Source organism: Triturus cristatus, chromosome 7, assembly GCF_964204655.1.
Source record: "Triturus cristatus chromosome 7, aTriCri1.1, whole genome shotgun sequence".
NCBI classification, from domain to species: domain Eukaryota; kingdom Metazoa; phylum Chordata; class Amphibia; order Caudata; family Salamandridae; genus Triturus; species Triturus cristatus.
This window is the reverse complement of record NC_140590.1, coordinates 153,341,100-153,358,611: the sequence shown is the minus strand read 5'-3', so window position 1 is coordinate 153,358,611 and position 17,512 is coordinate 153,341,100. Positions and strand designations below refer to the sequence as shown.

General features: G+C 47.8%; 1 long non-coding RNA gene across 1 annotated transcript in view; it reads left to right on the top strand.

The window, feature by feature from the left end:
• Positions 1-15,789, top strand: part of LOC146809082 (uncharacterized) — a 149,782-nt gene extending 133,993 nt beyond the window's left edge. The window contains exon 2 of the long non-coding RNA XR_014965525.1: positions 15,438-15,789. This is a non-coding gene — a long non-coding RNA (uncharacterized LOC146809082). The remainder of the gene's footprint in view (positions 1-15,437) is intronic.
• The last annotated feature ends 1,723 nt before the right edge of the window (positions 15,790-17,512 follow it).

Genomic DNA, 17,512 nt, shown 5'->3' with positions numbered 1-17,512 from the left:
ATATGATCTCTGCTTTAAACGGTGCCCGAGTGTTCTCAAAGCTGGACCTCAACAAAGGGTATCACCAGCTGGAGCTGCATGAGAGCTCCCAGTACATCACAACCTTTGCAACGCACCTGGGGCTCTACCGATACAAAAGACTGAGTTTTGGCATCTCCTCGGCGGCCGAGATCTTTCAGGAGGCCATACACCAGACTATCCACCACATCCCCAACACGCTGAACTATAGCGATGATATCCTTGTGTATGGGGCCAATGTTCAGGAACACGATACTGCCCTAGACCGAGTGTGCCATGCTCTTCCGGAGGCTAACCTAACTCTTAACAAGGACAAATGTGAATCCCACCAATCTACCCTCAAATTCTTCGGACACATATTTTCGGGAGCTGGAATGAAGCCTGACCCTGAAAAAGTGACCGCCCTAAATAACACCAAGAGCCCCCGAGACGTCAGTGATATTCGGTCATTTTTGGGAATGGCTAGCTACTGCTCTAGATATATCAAGGACTATGCCACCATTAGTCATCCACTCAGAATCCTGACCAAGCAAGGACGGCCTTTTGTCTGGACTCCCGAGTGTGAGCAATCTTTTCAGGAGATCAAACAAGCAGTGGAGGCTGCTGACAGTCTAGCATATTTCAGCCCTGACCGCAAGACAGAGATAACAGTGGATGCTAGCCCGGTGGGCTTAGGGGCTATTCTAGCTCAATACAACAATGACACGGATCAGAGACATATTGTAGCATATGCCAGTCGAAGCCTGTCTGACACCAAAAAGGCCTATTCCCAGCCAGAGAAAGAAAGCCTCGCAGTTGTGTGGGCCTGTGAACACTTTCATGTTTTCATATACGGCAAGCACTTCACCATGGTGACCGACCATCAGACGCTTGTCACCATTTTTGGAAATCCCCGAGCCAAAATGCCACCTCGAATCGAACGCTGGGGCCTGCGCCTGCAAGAGTACACCTATACCATCGTCCACAAGCCGGGAAAGTCATCCAACCCAGCTGACTACATGTTACGACACGCAAGAGCATCTCAAACATCTGGCTCGTCTGTCGCGGAGGAGTACATCCACTTTGTGGTGGATCAGGCTCGACCACCAGCAGTTCCTTTGGAGGCTATTCAACAGGCAACCCGGCAAGATGTGATGTTGCAGAGGGTGATACGCCGAGTGCAGATCAACAGGTGGTGACAGGATGGTCCAGAGGAAGAGAGTGATCGGCAGGTACGCCAGGAAATGCAGGCGTTTAGGAATGTGAGCGAAGAGTTGTCCGTCACCGCAGATGGTCTACTGTTAAGAGATCAAAGGATTGTCATCCCCAGTCAATTACGGCAAGGCATCATCAACCTTGCTCATGAGGGCCAACGGGGAGTGGTCGCGACGAAAAGAGCTCTCAGAGCGCGTGTGTGGTTCCCACTCCTCGACCAAATGGTGGAACTCACTTTGCGGGACTGTCCCCAGTGTCAACTAGTAAGCCAGGGTGATCCTCCAGCCCCGCTGCAGATGACCCCGCTACCGCAGGGAGTGTGGCATGAACTAGCCATGGACTTTTACAGACCACTGCAATCCGGCAAATATGTCCTCGTGATAGTGGACGAATACTCCAGATTTCCCATTGCCCAGTTCGTGCCGTCCACCAGCGCCTCCGCCACCATTGCAGTCTTGGATGAAGTATTTGCGGCCTGGGGTGTTCCCAAGAAACTGAAGACGGATAATGGTCCCCCATTCAACGGACATGAATTTAGTGACTTCGCGAAGCACATGAACTTCCAGCATTGCAAAATCACGCCCCTGTGGCCCCAAGCTAATGGCACTGTCGAGAGATTCATGGCCACGCTCAAAAAGACTTTCCAGCAAGCCACCATTGACAAGAGAGACTTGCAAACAGCTCCTAATGAAGTGCTAAGAGCCTATAGAACAACCCCACACGCTACCACAGGCAAATGCCGGCTACGCTCATGCTGGGGCATCCCATTCGAACACGGACACCTACTTGGGAAGGTGCCCTAAGACCAGTGTCACCAGTTCGAGTTCATCGAGAAGTAGTGGCTGCTGATCGCGCCGGAAAAGCGAGAATGAAATCTTATGCGGATGGTAGAAGAAGAGCCAGATCTCTTTCCTTTCATGAAGGGGACTGTGTTGTGGTTAAACAAGAACAAAACAAGAAAACTGATTGTCGATTCAGAGCGGAACCACTCACAATCACTCGCCAGAAAGGCACCATGCTTACTGCCGAATCTGATAACAGACGCGTCACCCGAAATGTGTCTCACTTTCAAAAATGTACTCCCACCATGAGAGAGACACTCACACCGAGGCTTGCAGCGTCTGAGATCGAACGAAGTGAGAGACCCGGTAAGGTTCCCAGAGATCAGAAACGGGACACCCCCGTGAACGATGTGACTGTGTCGGAAGGCATGTCCCTGCGACCAAGAAGAGACCTTCAACGGCCCAGACGGTTGATTGAAGAGCTATGAACAAAGCAAACAAGTTTTGTTAACAAAGGGGGAGATGTAATGTTATGAGCAGTCTAGTAGTTGGGTGGGCGGAGTCCTGGGGTGAGGGGAAGAGGAGGAGTGATCAAGGGAAGAGGCAGTTAGAGTAGGGACCGGGAACCATCAAGACGTAAAGAATAAAGCTCTGAATAAGTATCCATCGTGTCTGTCCTCATTGCGTCCAAGACACGACAGCGCTAAGTGCGCTTAGCGATAATTATCGCCGGCCCTTGCTGATATGCCCCATACATTTTGGAACTACGGTGAGCAAGAGGTTAGCCGAACGGAGGCTTCTGTTAGGGCAGTAAGGGGTAGCAATAGATCGATGTGCTGTTGGGCCCAGTATCACATCATATATGGTATTAAATGTGTAGAATAAAATCCCAGAAAGGGTGCAAATCATATTCAGCCCCCCTTTAGTGAAATACATCTTTTTCGCGAACATATCTTTAAACAAGCCTTTCGGGTGCATCCCCTTATGTACAATTTTTACAGTTTGAACGGATTTACCCAGTGCCTTATTGTTGACCTCTAACCAGGACATTTCGAGACCTACATAATTTCAAAGAACTAAAAGTCCTCTCAAGTGCGTATGCAATTCACTAAATCTAGCATTGGACTAATTGCACGGTCCACCTATCTTTTGACCCAATCATTTTATCTTTCTTTTACCTTTTCCGTTTTAGCTTCTTCATTTTCATTTTTTATCACAATACTCGGGTTTGAGTCTGTTTATTTTAAAGTTTTGTTTGAGTCACTGTGTCTAGGCCTACTGATGGCACAGGAAGAACCCATTCTCTGAGCACGATCACAATTGTTTAAAATAAGCACCTCTGGCTAGGTTTGCACTATATAAATACTACATAATTACCCTAGCATACAGTCAATATTTACATACGTGTGATTAGGGAACCCAGGAGCAATGGTAGTTTAGGTTCTGCTTGGCATCAAAGTGAAATTCAACTCTAGCTTTACTGACCAGAGAGGGAAGGGGTGATAATTGTATTCCAATTATTTTCTCACACATTATAGTTGACCCCTGGGAAGTTACTCTGTCCTTCCACATTTGTAAGGTCAATATTCCATGGAAACAGTTATTTTGGCAAAGAAAACAAATAATTTCAGGATGTGGAATATTGCAGAGTGTTATAACATCCAGGGGTGTAGCTTCCGGGAGGGTGGTGTTTGTGGTGGTAAACCCCCTAAAAAATATATTCTGTAGTAAATAGTTGGTACAAGTGCTTTCAGTTGGATATGGTGAAGTGTCTGTTGGATTTCACCTGGAGCTTGTACATGCCCATATTGACAAAACACGTGCACACACTGTGTCATGTTTCTCTTCTGAAGACCTTAAAAATGTTGATTAGTTTGAAACATGTTGTGTTTTAAGTACCCCTAACACTTCACCCTTCTCTCTTTCCACTGTCCCTTAAGCCCCCCTAATGTCCTGCTTCTAATAGAAGATATTATTTTGCAAGATATCCCTGCTTGATTGTTGGGTATGCCGAAACACCCCGCCCCCATTCTTACCATTAAGCTACACCCTTAACAACACAAGCAAGACGGAACCACTCTTGCAGACTAATCAGTAGAGTCTTAATTTCGATTTTGGAAAAGCAATATCTACAGTGGGGATAATACTCCATCAGACTACCAGTTGCCCGGAATTCCTGAACCCACAATTCACAGTTTTACCGGGTGTGGCTCTGCAAAAAGTACAGACAGGGAGCATGGGACAGTTGTTGTGGAATCAGGTATGGCCCCGCCCTGAGCTGAGCACCTGCAACACCATAGGCGGTCAATGTAATGCTTTGTTCCTAGAGAACCTCCTAATGCTCTAGGTGGGCAAATAGTCATTGCTTTTAGGAGTGCTGTCATATCTAACCAAAACCCCTTTTTAACCAAAATCCCTTTTAAGTGTTGATGTAATCTATTGCAGGTGCTGCACTTCTGACATAAATGGAAGATGTTTGAGTGCCACTCTGATATCAAAGGGATCAATAAAAGTGGTCACCCTTAAAATAGCTCAAAGTTTTAATCAGGGACGTTACACCCAAAAATGTAGAGCACAAAACCAGCCAAACAAATACCTAGGATCGTATCAAGCAAACTCTAAAGTGATCCTGGTAACGCTGTGTTGCGTCACAAGTGCCTGGTTATGGACACTGTCCAGCCAGCTCGACTCTAGGGATTAGTTGTGGACCAAACTAGTCTCTAGGCTTTTAGAATTGTGTGCCGGAAATAGTGAGCCAGATGTCACTATTGAGTCCCAGGAGTATCCTTTTCTTCATGGATAGAACTCTTCCTCTGGATCTAATAAGATCATGGGCATTTTTCCAGTTAAGGGGTCACACACTAGACTGGACACACCTAATTCAGTCACTTGTTGCACCAGTCTCAATTTCAGACAGATCAATGTCGGGTTAGAACAATGTGTCAAACAATTCCAGATTCTTGATGCAGTCTTTCAACCAGCTGATCTAGACTTTACACTTGCAATGTAAATGCTGACTGCCTCGTGGTACCCTGTGAACAGAGGAAGGATGGATTATGGGATTTGCTGACAAGAGATGAGGTGAGATGCTGCTGGCTCATTCTTGAATCAACAGGAAGTGCAGCAACTAATTGACTGAGATGCTTTTCTTCTACCATAGATGGCAACTGGGCTGTGGAGTTCTTTTGGGTAGGGGAAATTCCGTCTTCACATAGGTCCTTTCAGACCCAAGGTTAAGTTGGCTCCACCTCAAGCAAATATGTTTCCCTGCCTCCAAGATGTGTCAGCAGGATGACTCTGCAGGCTTTTAGAAATTTGGCAGATATTCTACTTCTGGTTCAGTACTTTCTTTCCCATATTGGTCTGCAGGCCCCCTGAGTGACCGGGACAACACGGATGAACCCAGTAGTCACTGACTGAGGTAGTACTTATATTCCTTTGCTGAAACATCTTGTCCTTGTTGATAGCCAGATTCTGTGGACTCTTGAGGCCAGAATCCCCAGTAGGAGCAGCTTTAATCCAAGGGTTATGTGTAATGTCCTCAAAATGGTCCCTCTCCTCTCCCATAGTCATGTGAAGTAGGCACAGCTCAGGAGATGGATGATACAGCGTAAAACTCACACACCCACTTGCTCAAGACATTAATCTGTCAAGAACGGACCTGAAATGATGATTACAAAATACTCCAGATGCGGGGACTGTGTGCACCTTTCACTGCGATAATATGTAGGCATTTTCCCCAAATGAGTACCAAGTAGATCTGGGGGGAAATGTTCAAAGCCCTGCTCCAGTTAACATCAGCCCCAATCCTTTTCACCTCCTCTCCTCTTTTTTTGCTTTTTACTCTTACTCTTGCTCTCCTAAAGCCCCTCCCCGTGCATGCTGCGACTACCTGAGTAGCTGGAGAAAGTAAGAGAGGCACTAGCAGCAAATTACTGCCTTGACACTACGGTATCGGAACTAGGCAGTCCGAGTCCGGGCCTGTGCTTTGGACTACAAACACAGCCACTATGGCCACACACTGCATGATCTAGGTTAGGTGGGAGGCAACCATTGTGATTGAAAATGGGAGTCCCCTGACATCGGAAATCTGATGTTGACAAAAATCATGATTGAAAGGAGAATTGCATTTGGTCTTGCATAATTGGAGAGCTCACTGTAGAAAACATATAGGGCTAACCCTATGAATATTTCAAAATAGGGCAGTGCAGCACAGCTTTCAATGCAATTCACTGGACTTTTGTCCCAACAGCCACTTGTGTGGTTGTGCAGCACATGATAGCGAGAACGATCAACATTTGTTTTACCTGTTAATCAAATGTGTCTGGAGTGCCCTAAAGGTCCTTTTCACATTCACCCCCTTTTTAGGTTTCGCCTGCACAGCGCTTGCGCTGTGCTTGTGAAATCTGCAACATTTGATATATCTTTAAAAGGGGGTTCTTATCAGTTCCCAGTGCCCAATTACTGTGTTGATTCGTTATATGTGGAACTGTTTTTTGTTAACCTTCCCTCGCTGCACACATTTATGATACTTCTACTAAAGTTATTCACACTGTTTCAATCAATGAATCAGGGGTATTTAAAGCGCTGTTTGCAGTTCTGTTTGGATCATTTGAAGAGCCAAGTCTTGAGGTCTTTCCTGAACTGGAGCAATGTAGGGCTTTGCCTGAGGTGGAGGGGGAGGTTGTCCCAGGTCTTGGCTGCGAGGTAGGAGAAGGGCCTTCCACCCGCTCTGTTCCTGTAGAAGGGTGGGATAGTAGCCAGGAGTTGTTTGTTGATTCTGGCATAGAGGGCGTTGCTGTAGTCTAGTCTGCTGGTGATGAGTGCGTGTGTGACAGTTTTTCTGGATTCTGAGGGGATCCATTTGAATGTTTTACAGAGTATGGGGTGTTGAAACAGGCTGAGGAGACTGCATTGATCCGGCTGTTCATCATGAGTGATGAGTCCAGTATGAGCCGAATTTATGTGCATGGTCTGTCGGGGTGGGTGGGTTTCCGAGGGTGGGGGCCACCAGGGTTTGTCCCAAGCTGAGGGGGTGAAGCCAAAGATGAGAACTTCTGTTTTCTCTGAGTTGAGTTTCAGGCAGCTGTTCATCATTGAGGTTGCGATGGCTTACATCCTTTCTTGGAAGCGTTGCCTGCTGATGTTGGGTTCTTTGGTGAGGAAGAGGATGAGCTGGATGTCATTGGCATAGGAGACGATGTTCAGCCAATGGTTTCTGATGATGTTAGTGAGGGGGGCCATGGAGATGTTGAAAAACGTAGGTGAGGGAGGATCCTTGGGGTACCCTGCATCTGGTCTTTTTTGGTTCTGAGAGGTAGGGCAGGAGTTCTGACTCTCTGTGAACTTTCTGTGAAGAATGAGGTATCCAGTCTAAGGCCTTTCCTTGGATCCCGGCATTGGAGTTTGGTGGCTAGTGTGCGGTGGGAGACGGTGTCAAAGGCTGCTGAGAGGTCTAGTAGGATGAGGTCTGCCATTTGGCCCTGGTCAAGGAGGGCATGGATGTCATCAGTGGTAGCGAGGAGGGTGGTCTTAGTGTTGCGGTTGCTGCGGAATCCGGATTGGGAGATGTCTAGGGTGTTGTTGGTTTCAATGATGTATGATAGCTGGGTGTTGACGGCCTTTTCGATGACTTTGGCTGTCAATGGAAGCATCGAGATGGGCCTGATGTTCTTGAGGTCCGTCAGGTCTGCGGAGGGTTTCTTGAGGAGGGGGTTAACTTTGGTATGCTTCCAGGCATCGGGGAATGTGGCTGTCTAGAGGGAGCAGTTGATCGTTTGATGTAGGTTAGATGCAATGGCTGTGATGGCCCTGTGGAACATGTGAGACAGTCTGAGGGTGCTGCTCAGTGGATGCTCCTCATGGTCTTTATGGTGTCTTCTATTGTGAGCGGGGTCCAGTTGAGTTGGGTCTGCTGGGTGATGTCACTGGGGGTGGGAGTTGGGTCGGTGAAGAGGTCTTGGTCGTCAAAGTTGTCATAGAGTGTCTAGATCTTGAGGTGAAAGAAGGAGCTGAGTCTGTTGCAGAGGTGTTGGGAGGGTGCGACCACTGTTGTTTCACTGTCTGGTTTGGCAAATTCCTGTATGATGGAGAAGAGTTCCTTAGAGTCGTGGGTGTTGGAGAGGATTCTATCTTAGAGGAAGCTCTTCTTTGGGGCTTTGATGAGTTGGTGGTGTGATGTGGTGGCTGCTCTGTAGGCGGTGCATGTTTCGAGGCTTTTGCTGTTTCTCAAAGTCTTTTCAAGACATTGGCAGGAGCTTGTGGAATCTTGGAGTGCTGTGGTGAACCAGCTTGCTTTCTTGTTGTGTCTTCCTGTCGGCTTCCCGAGGGGGGCGAGTGTGCCGACTCAGTTAGCGTGGTCTTTCCTCAGGATATTGTATCTGTCGGGAATGGCATTTGCGAGGTCGGGTCCGGAGCTGACGTTGTTCCAAGTCTCTGTGAGGTGGCGACGTCAGGTGTGTGAGTGTTGAGGTGGTCCCGGATTTCAATGGTGTGTCTGTGAACAGAGCGCACGTTGAGGAGGATGCAGTTTAGTTCTTTGTGTGTGCCGGCGTCTGGTGGGCTGGGGGCTTCTGCTAAGGGCAAAGTGGGTGAAGGTGCGGGGGCAGTGTCGGCGGGAGATCAGGCCTAGGGTGTTCCTCTGTGTCGAGAGCTGGCAGTTCTTGATGCATCCATGGTTAAGAGCATGGAAGGTGCTGGGGTTGTACCGGCTGTGGCTCGGGGGACCACAGTCTCTGGCGCTGGTTGCAGTCAGGTTGCAGACGGGACAGATGGGCTTGCCTTTGGAGCACCAGTGGTGAGCGCCATGCGCACAGCCGCACAGCGGTCACCATTAAGTAGAGGTTGGGGAGGGCAGTCAGCTGGGAGACGGGAGCGGAAATGACATGCTGGGGGGGAGAGGCTGCGGGGGCAGTAGCGACGGGGACCACAGGAAAGGTACAAAACAGAGAGACAAAAGCAATACAAAGAGCAAAGAGAAAGGGCAAAATGAGGAAAAAGCTGGAAAAGGGCAGAGAAAAAAGAGCGAAATAGCAGAACAGTAGAGTGCTCTTCCACTAGACCACCAGGGATAAAGCAAAGGCAGGAGGCTGCGGGTGGAGGAGTGCCTTAAACACCTACCCGCAAAGGAGCTCGGGCTCAAGGGCTTTCCCTCAACAGTGGAGCTGTGCAAGGGGAGAGCAGTGACACTTACCAGGATGGTCAGTGGTCTTGCTCTTCCTGCCGGGCAGCAGCCACCATTAAGGAGGTGTCGCGGGAGGGTGGTCAGCTGGGAGGCAGGAGTGGGAGTAATACACTGTGGGTGGGGTGTGGGGGCAGTAATGGCGGGGATTGTAAGAAAGGGACAAAACAGACAAAGAAGAGAGAGAAAAGCAATACAGAAAGAGCAAAGAGAAAGTACAGCACAGTTGAGCAAAAGAGAAGGCAAAAAGTGGAAAACGGGCATAGAAAACAGCAGAAAAGCAGACTGCTCTTCCACTAGGCCAAAAAGGATGAGGCGCAGGTAGGAGCTTGCCAGTGAAGGAGGGCCTCGAACACCTACCTGACACGGAGCTTGGGCTCAAGGGCAGTCCCTCAATAGTGGAGCTGCGCGAGGGGAGAGCAGTGACACTGACAAGGAAGGTCAGTGGTCTTGCTCTTCCTGCTGCGCAGCGGCCTCCATTAAGTAGGGGGAGGGTGGCCAGCTGGGAGGCTGGGGCAGGAGTAACACATGGGTGGGAAGGGCCATGGGGGCAGCAGCGGTGGGGAGAATGGTAAAGGGACAAAACAGACAAAACATGGAGAGAAAAGCCACAAAGAAAGAGCAACGAGAAAGGGCAAAACAGAAGAGCAAAGGAAAAGGGCAAAAACAGAAAGAGCAAAAAGAGGAAAACGGGCACAGAAAACAGAGCACAATAGCAGACGAGCAGAGTGTTCTTCCACTAGACCACCAGGGATGAAGCGCAGTCAGGTGCCTGTGGGTGAAGGAGTGCCTCGAACACCTACCTGGCACGGAGCTCGGGCTCAAGGGCAGCTCCTCAACCTCCATTTAAGCTCCATTCACTGTCAGGATAAGATCTCTTCCCAGTGAAAGGCATACAGCTTCTAACAGTATGCTGGAATGCTTGATTTTTAGGTTTTGCCACACAGCTATTACGCTGTGCTTGTGAAATCTATTGTTTTTAATATAAATCTTAAAAGGAGCTTACATCCTGTCCCCTTGCTTTCCATTGACTCCTGTGCTTGCTTTTTGTTTGGGTTTGATTGGCTGTGGCCTACTGTTTTCTGTTGTTCATCTGGTTGTGGAGAAGTGTGGCTCAATGATTAGAGCGGCAGACCCTGATGCAAAGGTCTAGCCTGGGACCAGGGTTCAATTCCCCGCCTCGGTGGGTCTTGGGCTCAAAAATTCCACGGACCTGATGAATCTCGCCTCGGTGCCATTCCAATCATGGAGTCCCACTCTGCAACTCTGGGCAATAGCTTGCTTAATCTCCACAACGGCCCCCACAACGCTAAGGATGCCTGGCGTCCACCTTGGGGGTGCCCAGGAGTGGATGCCTCACAGGGAAAGCCAGGATGGGTTCCACAGCGGTATTCGTACAAGCGCCTTGAGACCCTTGCGGGTGAGTAGTGCGCTATACAAGTATCAATTTACATCTGTTGTTCCACATGTGCTTCTCTTATCCGTTTCCTGTTGCTGAAGAACTGTTTCCATCCACTTTTCTGTCACTTTTTTGTTACGGTTTTTAACTTTTTTCCCCACAGCTTGCGAGAAATAGATAGCCATTTACTATAATTGGAATTCCCAGTGTCTGTACAGCACTGCCCTAGTGCAGTGGTCTCCCTGCACGGCTATTCTCACTGTGGAGATCCTCCGACTTCCTTTTGTTCTGTTTCCCGCTCCAGACAAGCGACACGACCTAGTGCCCCTCGGGCAGAAGCAGGCATCTACTTGAGTGCTTTCAGGCTAGCGCGCAATCAGTAGTCCCCCGGGGCCAAAGGGGGATTCCAATTCAGTGCCCACTTTCCTGGCCTAACATAGTGGGCGTGTTGCTGCAGCGTCGGCGCATTGCCTCTAATTACAATGATGGCATGTTATTTCGAAATTGCGACTGTAATCGCCTATTTTTTAGTCTCTCCAACATTCTGGTGGATAGGTTGAGTGTTTAAAGGGACAGAATCTTTTAGATGGTGTACCATATTGACTGGAGCTATTGATTTTTCCTCAACGGATAAATACACTTTAAACATCCCCACCTGCCCCTCTTTTGTTTTGCAAACGTGGTTTTTGTGCACATTTACCCTGCCTACATTTAAACGGGCCACAATACGTCTTGTGCAAAATTAGTCCATGCCTTTCACTTTCTATTGATGCTTCCCTCCTTTACCTATGTGAAAGGAAAATAATAATTTTTAAAGACCTCTCGAACCACCGAATTATTACTGAGCATTGTTTCATCTAGTTTAAATACCCTGAGCTCCCTCTTTCTCATCAGCCATTATGTTCACATCCCTGGAGATATTCTTTTTTTCCTCCATCCTCTGACCCCCTCGCTCTCTTTTAATTATGTATTTTTTCATCACTATATCACCCGGGTGCTAAGGGGTCCAGGTTTTGCCTTCTGAAATGAATGACAGTAGGCAGTGGCATAGTGTGGGTTGGCACCACCAGGAGCGCACACCGTTAACCCTAAATCATAGTTACATACAGTGAAACAGGAACATAAAAATAAATATTGATGAGGGTCATATGGCGTGCCACAGAGTGCCACGATTTGACCTCTCAACTCCAGACTTTATATTACTGTTTAGACAAGCAGACCCCAGCTTCTCCCACTTGGCATCTTCTATAGGGTACAGAACTGTGCCAAACCCCCTCCCTCGCTCCACATGCATGCCCGGGATATGTTTGAGGCCTGCTTGTGGCTTTGGGGAGACCGAGCAGTACAACATTGCTTTTTACACATCTAATCTTCCCTCCTTAAGCATATTCCCTGACGCTTCTTGTCAGGAATTTCTCAAGGTGGAGATGCCATTGTGTGTTTAATTTCTTGATTCCCAGCATTTATCCTTTTCCAGTTCCTTCCCTCCTCATTGCCTCCACGCCTTGCACTTTGTAACGTCTTCCCACCCACTTCCTGAGTTTTTTGTCTCGTGTTTGGGGCAGGTACTCGTGCTTTAACCTGTCAGTCATTAAGCCTGCTAGACAGGCGCGGTTCGTCCATTGGGGCGTTGGGGCGTTGCCCCCGGGCACCCACCCGCGCCCGCAGCTCCCTCGGTGTCTCTGAACTTAGTTTACTTAAGTTCAGAGACGCCGAGGGTGGGGAGAACTGACAATGCATGTCAGTGAGCATGACGTCGGACCGTGGGCGGTCCGGCGTCATGTTGACTGACATGCATTGTCAGACCAGGTAGCACTGCAGCACAAGTGCGCATGAGTGGGCATGGTGAGCTAATTTTTAGCCCGTGCCCAGTCATGCGCACTTGTGTTTTCATGGACTTGCGCATGCCCATTAGGAGCCCCTCGGTCTCCTAATGGGCAGGCGGCGGGCGAGGAGTAGGCTGTGCCCTCAGCCAATCCTGGCGCTGCAGCAGCGCCAGGATTGGCTGAGGGGTTGCCACTGCAGTGCTGATGTGCTGTTCCAGTTCGAAGAGGGCAGAGGCGCCAACGCGGACCAGGAGCAGAGGCGGTCAGGTAAGTTTTCCTCTTAATTTTAAATGTATAAGGCTTGTTTGTAGTGTTTATAAAATGTGTCTTTAGTGTTAGACATGGGCGTATTAATAGCATTGGTATTTCGAAATATAACGATGTTCGTATGTGTTTTTTGACCTGGTGTTCGCAAACCCTGATCGCTAAATGGCGTTTACCTGTCACGTTAACGAGATGGTTAACTGCGGCAGTAACTGTTTGCTTGGCTATTCGGATTTGGGGAAAATGAACCGTTATTTGGGTAAGCTTGCGTTGGTTGCTTGAGCCACGTGTGAGCAGAAGCTATAATGGAAATTACATTTTTCTGTTCTTGTGAACTTAAAATTCAATTCCCCGCTGGGCCCCCTCTCTTATTATCAGGACGATAGAGTATTCTGAAGAAAAAGGACTGCGACGTAGAGTACTCATTAGTGCATGATAGCCAGGTTTGCCTGGCCTGGCACGGGAAAACAGGGTATTTTATTCAAGCAATTCACTATGCCAGCAGAATCTCCTTATCTCTCGTAATCCTAACTTCCTTTAAGAAATATATTCCAATGCTCACTATTGCTGTTTACTGCAAGCCACGTCTCTTCAGCCGAAACACTATTCTCCTGTGCGCCCCCCCCGCGCCTGATTCCCCCCTTTCCCCCCCTCGCGAGTGCTCACACGTTTGTTTGCTTCCTTTGCAAGCATTTTACACTTCACCACTTTCAAATGTCACCAGCCGCCCCTGCTGCTAGAGCTTCTCTTTGTCAGTTGCGGATGCCAGAGAGATGGGAATTTTACTTCTCCATAGTAGGTGGCTACTTTCTTATCACATGGGTGCAAACTACATTCTTACATGTCTGCGCTAAGCCATTCGTCCAAACCTGGGAGAATAGCTGCCCTCAGAATCTTTTTGAGTGACCACTGTGGTGCTCCGTCCCCCTTGTCACGTCTCGTGGGTTGGCACTGGAGCACTGCACAGGGAAAGAATGGTTCTGCCATACTGGTTTTAGGCAGAGAGGCATATTATCTGAATTAGGACACTCAGCAACTGCTGCAAGACTGTAATGGTTCACCCCTGAGATTTCTTTTCCTCTAGGTCAGGGAGAGTACAGGCGTCATCCCACCCAAAGGCTAGTTTCAGGCATACATGTAGCATCCCTGGGTACCTTCTTCAGAACACTACTGGACCTGTGGAAGACAGAAGAAGCACTACACCTTCTGTTGTGACTAGTGAAGTGAACCCCAAGAGCTGGACTTGCTCCTACGTTTACCCAGCACAAAGAAGTGGCCTTTAAGTCCAGTTGGCTGACCTCCTGTTAAGCTACAGGGACACAGATACTGCAATGAGGCCACTTTCCTGAAGGAGCCCAGTTGACCAGTTTCAACTGGAACTGCCTCGAACCCTGCTTCTGGTTTGTGTTGGAGTCCTGAAAAGAAAGTGCTATTCCTAAGGTCCTGGAACCCGTGGCTAGAGTTAGTGTACTTCTCCTGCCCAAATTGCAAAAGCTGGGACTTTTTGCCAAATCTTTGCCTGGAGAACGAGTAGGGACTGGGGTCACCAGTGAAGCTGCAGTCATCGACAGCGAACCGCCAGTCGGCCTCAACTTGCTTGTTTTTCCCGCTGAAGGAAATCCACGTTCAAGAAAAATGACTAATTCTGAATGTGGAACCGACGATGAGAGGAATCCGATCGACGTCGAGGCCCTCCTGAGCAAGGGCTTTACTTACTCGCTTTCTCACCTTCGCTGATAACTGCATAAGGACGTTGTGCTTCAGAAATGCGCCATCATCAAACCAAGCTTCGGCTTCATCGTGCAGCTTGCCCCATTAAAGACTTGTTGCCAGCAGCTGTTTCTCCATAAAAGTACAAAGGTAACTCTTTGGCTAGGACCATCCTAGTCTCTGTACCTGACCCGTGTCCATTGCGGCTATCCTCAATCCTTCCCTTTGACCCGGTTTACTGGTATCAGTTGCCCGTGGTTGGCACTGTGCACTTTTTGTTGTTATTTTTATTTAAAACTTTAAAAATTCACATCTCTGGTTCCCTTCATCGGATTCTTACTGTTTGGTCTAACTTTGTTCATCAAAATATTCTATAGTTTTCTAAACTCGAGTGGGATTTTGATTGTGTTATGTTTTTGACTTTTTAACTGTTGTGGTTCTTTAAAATGCTTTTCACATTGTCTTCAGGTAAGTCTGTCTGCTCTGTGCCATAGCTACTAGGTTTAAATTACTGAAACCCTCCGTTTACCGAAAACGAATAGGGCCATCATTACTTGTGATGTACTTTCATCCACCTCAATTTATAATCCACTTTCTAACAGTGATGCACATTTATCTGTAAAATGAAAATGATTCGAAAATAAATGGAATAACATGCGACCTGATAGGCAATGCCATCCTACAGGGAATGTTTGGATATCCTAGCACAGTCCTGGTGTACTGTGGTTTGCAATGGTGTGCTAATGTGGCAGGAATGCCAGATAGAAATTTGCAATTGATCAAGATGATCAGGATGATGATAATATATAATGTTATTATCATTATCATCACATTATTGAATAACATTATCAATAAAAATAAGTATTACTATTATCCTTAATACCATTATGTCATTAAATATTAATTACAACAATAACCAAATAATAATGATTGTAGTAATAATGATAACGAATAATTACAGTAGTAATTATATTAATAAATACCTTGTCTTTATGCAGGTCTTCATGCCACACTTTTGCAGTTTCCAATGGAGGTGGTTAACAGGCTCTTCTCTCTCCCTACAGACCCACAGCTGCAACCTATCTGGGGATGTGGCTGGTGCCCGCGAGAACTCAAGGACCGCCCTGAATCTGAACCTGGCCGCTCTTGGCATCGGAGTTGTGATGCACCTGGTTTGGATCATTATTGTGATCTGCTACTATTCGAGTTGAGTCACCTGCAGCCGCGGCCTCCGCAGCCCTTTCCACTATGGCTACTCCAATTGTACATCAGGCTTGGAGTTGGAGTCAAGGGGCAGTGATCGGATCCCACACTCAGTCTCAAGGAAGGCTGGAGGACTTGACTTTCTTTATTAAAACTGACTCTATTTGGTATAAGTAACAAACCGATCGAATTAAAGGATTATATTTCACCAAAGCTTTCTACGTGGGTCTGTGTTGAGGATGTTTGAAAGTTAAACTTGACCAGTTCTTAATTTGTAAAAGAAAGAGTGCCGGTGCCCAATCTCTGTTCAGAAGCCGGTGGTCGGAGCAATAAAACGTGGGTGTGCTGAACACCAAGGCTGGTAGTCTTGGTACCAGCTCAGACCTCTTTGATTCAACACCAGACACTCCCTGCCTCTTGATCCCACTCTTGCACTTTCCGGCTTCCTACCAGTGCAGTAAATGTCCTTCTTTCTCTTCCTCCATCTTTCGAATTTGCATGTTTTTTCCATTACTTGCTCTCAGTAAATATCCGATGTGGACAAATAAGGGCTGGTCCCCAAAAATAAGTGCCGGTGGCCCCATCGGCAACCACTGGCTCAAATTAAGTCCTGAACTTGACCAGATGGTTAGCCTTCGGTTCGTAGGCCCTAGTCCAGGACAGAGGATCGCATGAACGAGACAGACCAGGACAGGAGTAGTGAGCTTGCGGTACTGGGCATTGCCAAGGCTGGATCCTCATCCCTCCAGAGCTAGAATTGGTGAAAGAATATTTTTGGGTGACGCTTCAGAGAGGGCCATTTTCCGACGGTGTCCTAGCCTACGCCATGCAGTATGCCACCCCGCATCATGCTCTGATACACTTCCCACAGTATCCTGCCTGCCTTCCACTGTGGTGTGCTATCCCACACTCTACAATAACCTTTACCATAAGACACAGTAACCTGTCCACACATTATGCTGTCATTCACACACAGTGGGCTATCCCACACCCCACAGTATCCTCCATTCCACCATGGTACACCATTCCACATCCCACAGCATCCTCATCAAAGTGTGCTATCCAACTACCCACACTAGTGGATGTTGTTCCACTGTTTACTATGTCCCAACCTATAGCCTATTATGGCAAATTATATAGTATCCTTTCGCCCCCTCCCCATATTATCCGTTTCTTTACCACAATCATGAGTTGGGAAGAGTTGAATTGCAGTATGGGCGTTTGTCTCTATGATCATGAGTGGGTTGGTGTTTGTGCACCTGGTTTTCTTGGATGCTGGAACACTGGACCCGATTTTAGCGTGTGGTAGCGGCCAAGCCTGTGTTTTTTTGGGTGGCAATGCTCCCTTTTCCGTGAGCTTAGCTTCCTCTTCACTCCTGTACTCCCCACAGTCCCCTCTCTGCACAATCACCGCACACAGAGGGCCGCAGCATACATAAAGCACCTGCTAAGAGCCATTGGTGAATGTATAAATAAATCCCACATAATTGGGAATTCCATGTGTATTTACTACCGCACAAATCGATTCCACGTGGTAATTTCCCATCCCATGAGGTTTAACTCATGATTGGGTGGTACTGGGTCTGATGTACTGCACAGTAATGGAAAGTTCCATGCACATTTATGGTGTCTCATGCCAGCACTGTTTAACTCATAATCTGGGCCATAGTGTGCTGTCCTACACCCCAGTGTGCTATCCCACATCACACAGTGTCATGCTTCACACCCTGGACTCTCCTATCCCGCATCACACAATATCCTGTCCTACACTGCACTTTGTCCTATCCTGCGTCACTCCCTTCAACATGTTTGCCTACATAGCACAATTATCTACAGTACAGCCCACAGTACTCAATTCCACCCCACAGTATCCAATGCCAATCCCATATCAATCAGTATCCTGCCACACAACACAAAACATCCAGTCCTGCATGCT